The sequence below is a fragment of the Triticum aestivum genome, chromosome 6B (genome assembly GCF_018294505.1).
Source record: "Triticum aestivum cultivar Chinese Spring chromosome 6B, IWGSC CS RefSeq v2.1, whole genome shotgun sequence".
Lineage (NCBI taxonomy): Eukaryota > Viridiplantae > Streptophyta > Magnoliopsida > Poales > Poaceae > Triticum > Triticum aestivum.
The window spans coordinates 614,140,504-614,148,144 of record NC_057810.1 but is presented as its reverse complement, the minus strand read 5'-3'; positions in this window follow the sequence as shown (position 1 = coordinate 614,148,144).

Below are 7,641 nucleotides of genomic sequence, written 5' to 3'. Positions count from 1 at the left end.
TCACGCCATCAAATACCTCCCACTCAAGCTTAAAGGACCAGCTCGGCATTGGCTTAACAGCTTGCCAGCAGAATCAATTGGGAGTTGGGAGGACCTGGAAGCCGCATTCCTTGATAACTTCCAGGGCACGTATGTGCGACCACCAGACGCTGACGACCTAAGCCATATAATTCAGCAGCCAGACGAATCGGCCAGACAATTCTGGACACGGTTCTTAACTAAGAAAAATCAAATCATCGACTGTCCGGATGCGGAGGCCCTCGCGGCCTTCAAACATAACATCCGCGACGAGTGGCTTGCCCGGCACCTGGGACAGGAAAAGCCGAAATCCATGGCAGCCCTCACATCACTCATGACCCGCTTCTGCGCGGGAGAGGACAGCTGGCTAGCCCGCAGCAACAACCTCAGCAAAAATTCTGGCAGTCCGGATATCAAGGACCGCAATGGCAGGTCGCGTCGCAACAAGAACAAACGCCGCATTAACGGCGACAATAGTGAGGATACGGCAGTCAATGCCGGATTCAGAGGCTCTAAACCCGGTCAGCGGAAAAAGCCATTCAAAAGAACTACTCCGGGTCCGTCCAATTTGGACCGAATACTCGATCGCTCGTGCCAGATACATGGCACCCCCGAAAAGCCAGCTAACCACACCAACAGGGACTGTTGGGTATTCAAGCAGGCAGGCAAGCTAATTGCCGAAAACAACGACAAGGGGCTGCATAGCGATGACGAGGAAGAGACCCGACCGCCGAACAATAGAGGACAGAAGGGTTTCCCCCCACAAGTGCGGACGGTGAACATGATATACGCAACCCACATACCCAAAAGGGAGCGGAAGCGTGCACTCAGGGATGTATACGCGATGGAGCCAGTCGCCCCGAAGTTCAACCCATGGTCCTCCTGCCCGATCACTTTTGATCGAAGGGACCACCCCACCAGCATCCGCCACGGCGGATTCGCCGCATTGGTTTTAGACCCAATCGTCGATGGATTTCACCTCACCAGAGTCCTGATGGACGGCGGCAGCAGCCTGAACCTACTTTATCAGGATACAGTGCACAAAATGGGCATAGACCCCTCAAGGATTAAACCCACAAAGACGACCTTTAAAGGCGTCATACTAGGTGTAGAGGCCAATTGTACAGGCTCAGTTACACTAGAAGTGGTCTTCGGATCCCCGGATGACTTCCAAAGCGAGGAGTTAATCTTCGACATAGTTCCATTCTGCAGCGGCTATCATGCCCTGCTCGGACGTACCGCGTTTGCAAAGTTCAACGCGGTGCCGCACTACACATACCTCAAGCTCAAGATGCCAGGCCCTCGAGGAGTCATCACGGTCAACGGAAACACTGAACGCTCTCTCCGAACGAAGGAACGTACAGCGGCTCTCGCGGCAGAAGTATAGTGCGGCCCCTTAAGGCAATTCTCGAGTCCGGCCGTTAAGCGACCGGACACGGCTAAACGCGCCCGGAGTAACCCACAACAAGACCACCTGGCACGTTCCGAGCACGCGTAGCAATGCGGCCCCAACTCCAGCCCTGCAAAATTGCAAGACTGGTCCTTCTCGTACATCATTACGCTCTGGAGATACCATGGTCATAGGGGAGGGGCACGACCATGATAGGCCCAGAATGCGGCTTAACCACACCAGGGGCTCTCAAGTGTGTCGTTCTTTTTTTCTCTTTTTCTTTTTTTACCCACAGGACTCCGTTCATCAGAGGCCCTGTCCGGCAGTAGACCCACCGAACTCACGATGCAACAGCCAGGGAAGGAGAAAGGCTACGACGAATATCCAGGTGGTCTCCATTACGAGCATTAAATCTGTTTTATACACCATTCCGCAGCCTACCCCTGGAGGGGGACATGTTTAATAGTCCCATCCCTTGCTTATCGCACTATTTGTATCGTTCTGCATTCACAACAGTATTTCTTGAATAAACAATGCAGCACCTTTTTGCTTATAATTGCATTTCTTTCTTATACATATGTTCATTTATGACATGTTGCATCCGTACACTTTGGTACGGCTAAATACACCAGGGGCTTATGTTTCCCGCATCATGGTGTGATAAGTCCGAACACTTTCACAAGTGCGGCACCCCGAACTTATAGCATTATATGCATCGGCTCTGAATCATGTCTTGGGTCCATAGTTGGGTTTGCCCGGCTCCCATGTTTTGGTACCTTACGTTCCGTTGTATCGGCTAAGGTAGCACTGGGAGAACCACTGCGATTGCGCCCCAGTTGAGCTGGGCGAGCGCCTCAGTGGAGAAAGCTAAAACTGACCGTCATGATGAGGCGAGAGCCGGTCGCTGTTCGAGAGGTTTTTTCGAGTCCCTAAAGACTTATGCCGCTTAGAGCGAGGAACCGGCTTTGTCCGGCCCAGGCGTGGATAGCGCCCCAAATTCGGCCTTCCGAACACTAGGGGCTTCGCCGAAATTTAAAATTATAGAATTCTATGGCTAAGTGAGAGTGTTCAAGCATTATAAGTCCGGTTGCCTTGTTCGTTGTGTTGAGCGCCTCCCTAGATGGACCCAAAAATGGGAACAAGAGTGCTCAAATTTATCCCGAACACCCCAGCACTCGTGGCATGGGGGCTGAAGCCGACGACTTGCCATCTCTCAGATTTGATAAACGGCCGCACAGAAGGTAATATTTTAAATTAACAAGCGTTGCTTAGCGCATATGAACAAAGTTTTCAGCGCACAGGATAACAAAATGCGAGTCTACTCAAATATTACATCTTTGGAGCACTCACCCGCAATAATGCGGGCACCCTTCAGGACACTCTTATAATACATCTCGGGCGTGCGATACTCCTTGCCCGGCGGTGGCGCGTCCGTCACAAGCTTCTCAGCATCCATCTTGCCCCATTGCACCTTTGCGCGGGCAAGGGCCCGACGGGCACCTTCAATACAGGCGGAGTGCTTGATGACTTCAACCCATGGACACGCATCCACCAGCCGCCGCACCAGGCCGAAGTAGCTCCCAGGCATGGCCTCCTTGGGCCACAGCCGAACTATGAGGCCCTTCATGGCCTGTTCGGCCACCTTGTGGAGCTCGACCAGCTGCTTCAGCTGGTCGCTCAGGGGCACCGGATGTCCGGCCTCAGCATACTGAGACCAGAAGACCTTCTCCGTCGAGCTCCCCTCCTCGGCCCTATAGAAAGCGGCAGCATCGGACACGCTGCGGGGCAGATCTGCGAACGCTCCTGGAGAGCTCCGAATTCGGGTAAGTGATAGGTAATTCACACTCACATGCTTACTTTGCATGAAAAATGCCTTACCCGCCGCTATTTTCTTCAACGCCTCGATTTCCTAGAGGGCCTTGTAGGCTTCGGCCTTAGCGGCTTTGGCACTCTCAAGAGCCGATGCAAGCTCGGACTCTCGAGTCTTCGAGTCGCGCTCCAAACTCTCATGTTTTTCCACGAGAGCCTGGAGCTCTTGATGTACCTCCGCCACCCGTGCCTCCTGCTTCTCTCGCTCGGTGCGCTCCGCGGCCACATTACGTTCGGCCGCGGACACCGCCTCCTTCAGGGTCGCCACCTCGTTCGTGGCCCCTGCAATACCCACGTTATCCTTGTCATTCTTCTTGCAACCAAATCCTTTTCTGTAAGGTACAATTTTAATAAGGTGTTACTCACCTTCCTTGTCCTCGAGCTGCTTCTTGGCACGGCCGAGCTCGTTCTCGGACCGCTCGAGACTTTGCTTCAAAGTATTGACCTCGCAGTCAGTGTGGCAGAGGTCAGTAGCACAACCTGCAATCCCATATTGACATATTTTTTATGACTCCTGCGTATATCTTTTTAGATCCTCAGTCCGGCTTTTCTTTCCGAACACCGAACCGAGCATCAGGGGCTACTGTCTATGCGGTACTATTTTACATATATCAAAATTCTTACCTCAAAGCCTGTTAGAAGGCTGCTGCAGGCTTCGGTCAGCCCGCTCTTGGCGAGCTGAACCTTCTGAATCACCGCACTCATGACGGTGCGGTGTTCCTCTTTGATGGAAGCGCCGTTGAGCGCCTCCAGCAAGCTATCCGGCGCCTCCGGTTGGACGGAGGCCGCCGGCGTCACGGTCTTGCCCTTCTTACGAAGGGGCCGCCCGCCGGACTCCGGAGCCACTACAGGTTCCGGTGCGGAGTCCGGTGCAAAGTCCGGGAGGTTGCCCTGCGGCACCTCCGGGGCCTCCTCCTCCTGGCGGGTCCCTTCCCGGGATCCCACCTCGGCATCGTCCGCATCACGGGGGGTGGAGGCGGTCGGAAGGGAATCCATATCCGACGCACCCAAGGACCCGCTCGACGAAGCGGGAAGATCATCCTTGGGCGGACTGCAGGGTTGTATGCGGCATTAGAAAGACACCATGTGGCGAAAAGAAAAATCATGAAGTTATTCGGGAGTCCGGATACTTACGATCTCGCCAGGGGCTTGGCCCTTGGAGGCCAATCCTCGTCGTCGTCGCCGGCGTTGGCAGAGCAGTCCGGGGGAAGAGTCCTTCCCTTCTTGGACCCTTCGGCCTCCCTCGTTGGGGAGGCCTTCCTTTTCTTCCCTCCCCCCGCTGGGGGAGAGGCCTCTTTCTTCTCCTCCTCGCCTTCGTGGGAGGAGTCCGCCTCGGAGTCATCGTCCGATGACACCTGAAAACGGGTACTCTTTCGAGTGCCCGTGGCCTTCTTCTTGGCCTTCTTCTCCGGCACCACGTGGGGTGCCGGAACCAGCAGCCCCGTTAAGCGGGCGTCCGCTGGGTCTTCTGGCAAAGGGGCCGGACAGTTAGTCTGCTCGGCCTTCTTCAGCCAGTCCTGTCAAAGGAGAGGGAGTTCTAGATCCCGCATAGAGTCAAACTATGGAAAACAAGTGTCCCGTAAAGGGTAAAATCGCTTACCTCGCTAGCCGGACGCTGCGAGCTGAATCCGCGATCTTCGGTAGCGGATGCGGGAGCCTCGGCGCCCTTAAACAGCACCCTCCAGGCCTCTTCATACGTAGTGTCGAAGAGCCCGCTCAAAGTCTGGTGCTGCGCCGAATCGAACTCCCACATATTGAAGTCCCGTTGTTGGCACGGGAGAATCCGGCGGATGAGCATGACCTGGACTACGTTGACAAGCTTGAGCTTCTTGTTCACTAGCTTTTGGATGCAGGCTTGAAGTCCGGTCAGCTCCTCCGAATCACCCCATGTCCGGCCACTCTCTTTCCAGGAGGTGAGCCGTATGGGGATGCCAGATCTGAATTCGGGGGCCGCTGCCCATTCAGGGTCACGCGGCTCGGTGATGTAGAACCACCCCGATTGCCACCCCTTAATGGTTTCCACGAAGGTGCCCTCGAGCCAAGTAACGTTGGGCATCTTGCCCACCATGGCGCCTCCGCACTCCGCTTGGCTGCCCTTCACAACCTTCGGCTTGACACTGAAGGTCTTGAGCCACAAGCCGAAGTGGGGCTGGATGCAGAGGAAGGCCTCACACACGACGATAAACGCCGAGATGTTGAGGATGAAATTCGGGGCCAGATCATGGAAATCCAGGCCGTAGTAGAACATGAGCCCCCGGACAAAGGGATGGAGTGGGAAGCCCAGTCCGCGGAGGAAATGGGAAAGGAATACTACCCTCTCATGGGGCCTGGGGGTGGGGATGAGCTCCCCCTCGTCGGGGAGCCGGTGCGCGATGTCGCTGGACAGATATCCGGCGCTGCGCAGCTTCTGGATGTGCCCCTCCGTAACGGAGGAGGCCATCCACTTGCCTCCCGCTCCGGACATAGTTGGAGAAGGTTGAGGTGAGATGTGCGGACTTGGGCGCTGGAGCTCGAGTTCGCGGAGATGGATAAGCAAAGGAGGAAGAAGGCGTAGGTAAAAGGGTGGATCTTTATCCCCTTATATGGGCGGACGAAACCATGCGTCCCCACCGGCCTGATAAAACTCGCTTATCTCCCAAGCGCCGCAATCAATGGCGCGGTTGGGTTACCCACGTCCGTATTGATGGGAATCCCGGAATAAGGGGAACACGATCTCTGCTTCGACAAGACGTGCCAAGGAAACCGCTTCGCTAAACGCGCTGAGGTGGTACAATAAAAACAATTCGAGTAAAGGCTTGGTGGTGGTGTGACGTCACGCCACAAAATACGTCAGCAGATTGAACTTGTGTAAATATTATTCTCTCTACGGTGGTATGTGGAATTTATTTTGCAGAGCCGGACACTATCCTGGTGTTCACAATCTTCTATGAATTATTCGGAGGAGGAACCCGCCTTGCAATGCCGAAGACAATATGCGCGCCGGACTCGTCGTCATTGAAGCCTGGTTCAGGGGCTACTGAGGGAGTCCTGGACTAGGGGGTGTCCGGATAGCCGAACTATCATCATCGGCCGGACTCCAAGACTATGAAGATACAAGATTGAAGACTTCGTCCCGTGTCCGGATGGGACTTTCCTTGGCGTGGAAGGCAAGCTTGGCAATACGGATATGTAGATCTCCTACCATTGTAACCGACTCTGTGTAACCCTAGCCCTCTCCGGTGTCTATATAAACCGGATGGCTTTAGTCCATAGGACGAACAACAATCATACCATAGGCTAGCTTCTAGGGTTTAGCCTCCTTGATCTCGTGGTAGATCTACTCTTGTAATACCCACATCATCAATATCAATCAAGGCAGGACGTAGGGTTTTTTACCTCCATCAAGAGGGCCCGAACCTGGGTAAAAACATTATGTCCCTTTGTCTCCTATGACCATCCGCCTAGACGCACAGTTCGGGACCCCCTACCCTGAAGATCCGCCGGTTTTGACACCGACAATAGTCATCCAATCAGTATCCCGACTCTTAACTCCGAAATATCAAACACTCGGAATTTCGAATGAACTCCTAGTCGTTCTATCATCTTTACATGATCATATTGAACTCTCGTATGGCATCCGGGATGAACTACTTCGGTACATCAAAACACATAAACTCATAATACTGAATCGTCATCGAAACGTTAAGCGTGCGGACCCTACGGGTTCGAGAACTATGTAGAACATGATCCAGGACACTCTTCCGATCAATAACCAATAGCGGAACCTGGATGCTCATATTGGCTCCTACATATTCTACGAAGATCTTTATCGGTCAAACCGCATACAACATACGTTGTTCCCTTTGTCATCGTATGTTATTGCCCAGATTCGATCGTCGGTATCGTCAATACCTAGTTCAATCTCGTTACCGGCAAGTCTCTTTACTAATTACGTAATGCATCATCCTGCAACTAACACATTAGTCACATTGCTTGCAAGGCTTATAGTGATGTGCATTACCGAGAGGGCCCAGAGATACCTCTCCGACAATCGAAGTGACAAATCCTAATCTCCATCTATGCAACTCAACAAGTACCATCGGAGACACCTGTAGAGCACTTTTATAATCACCCAGTTACGTTGTGATGTTTGGTAGCACACAAAGTGTTCCTCTGGTAATTGGGAGTTGCATAATCTCGTAGTCATAGGAACATGTATAAGTCATGAAGAAAGCAATATTAGTAAACTAAAAGGATCAAGTGCTAAGCTAACGGAATGGGTCAAGTCAATCATATCATTCTCCTAATGATGTGATCCCGTTAATCAAATGACAACTCATGTCTATGGCTAGGAAACTTAACAGTCTTTGATCAACGAGCTAGTC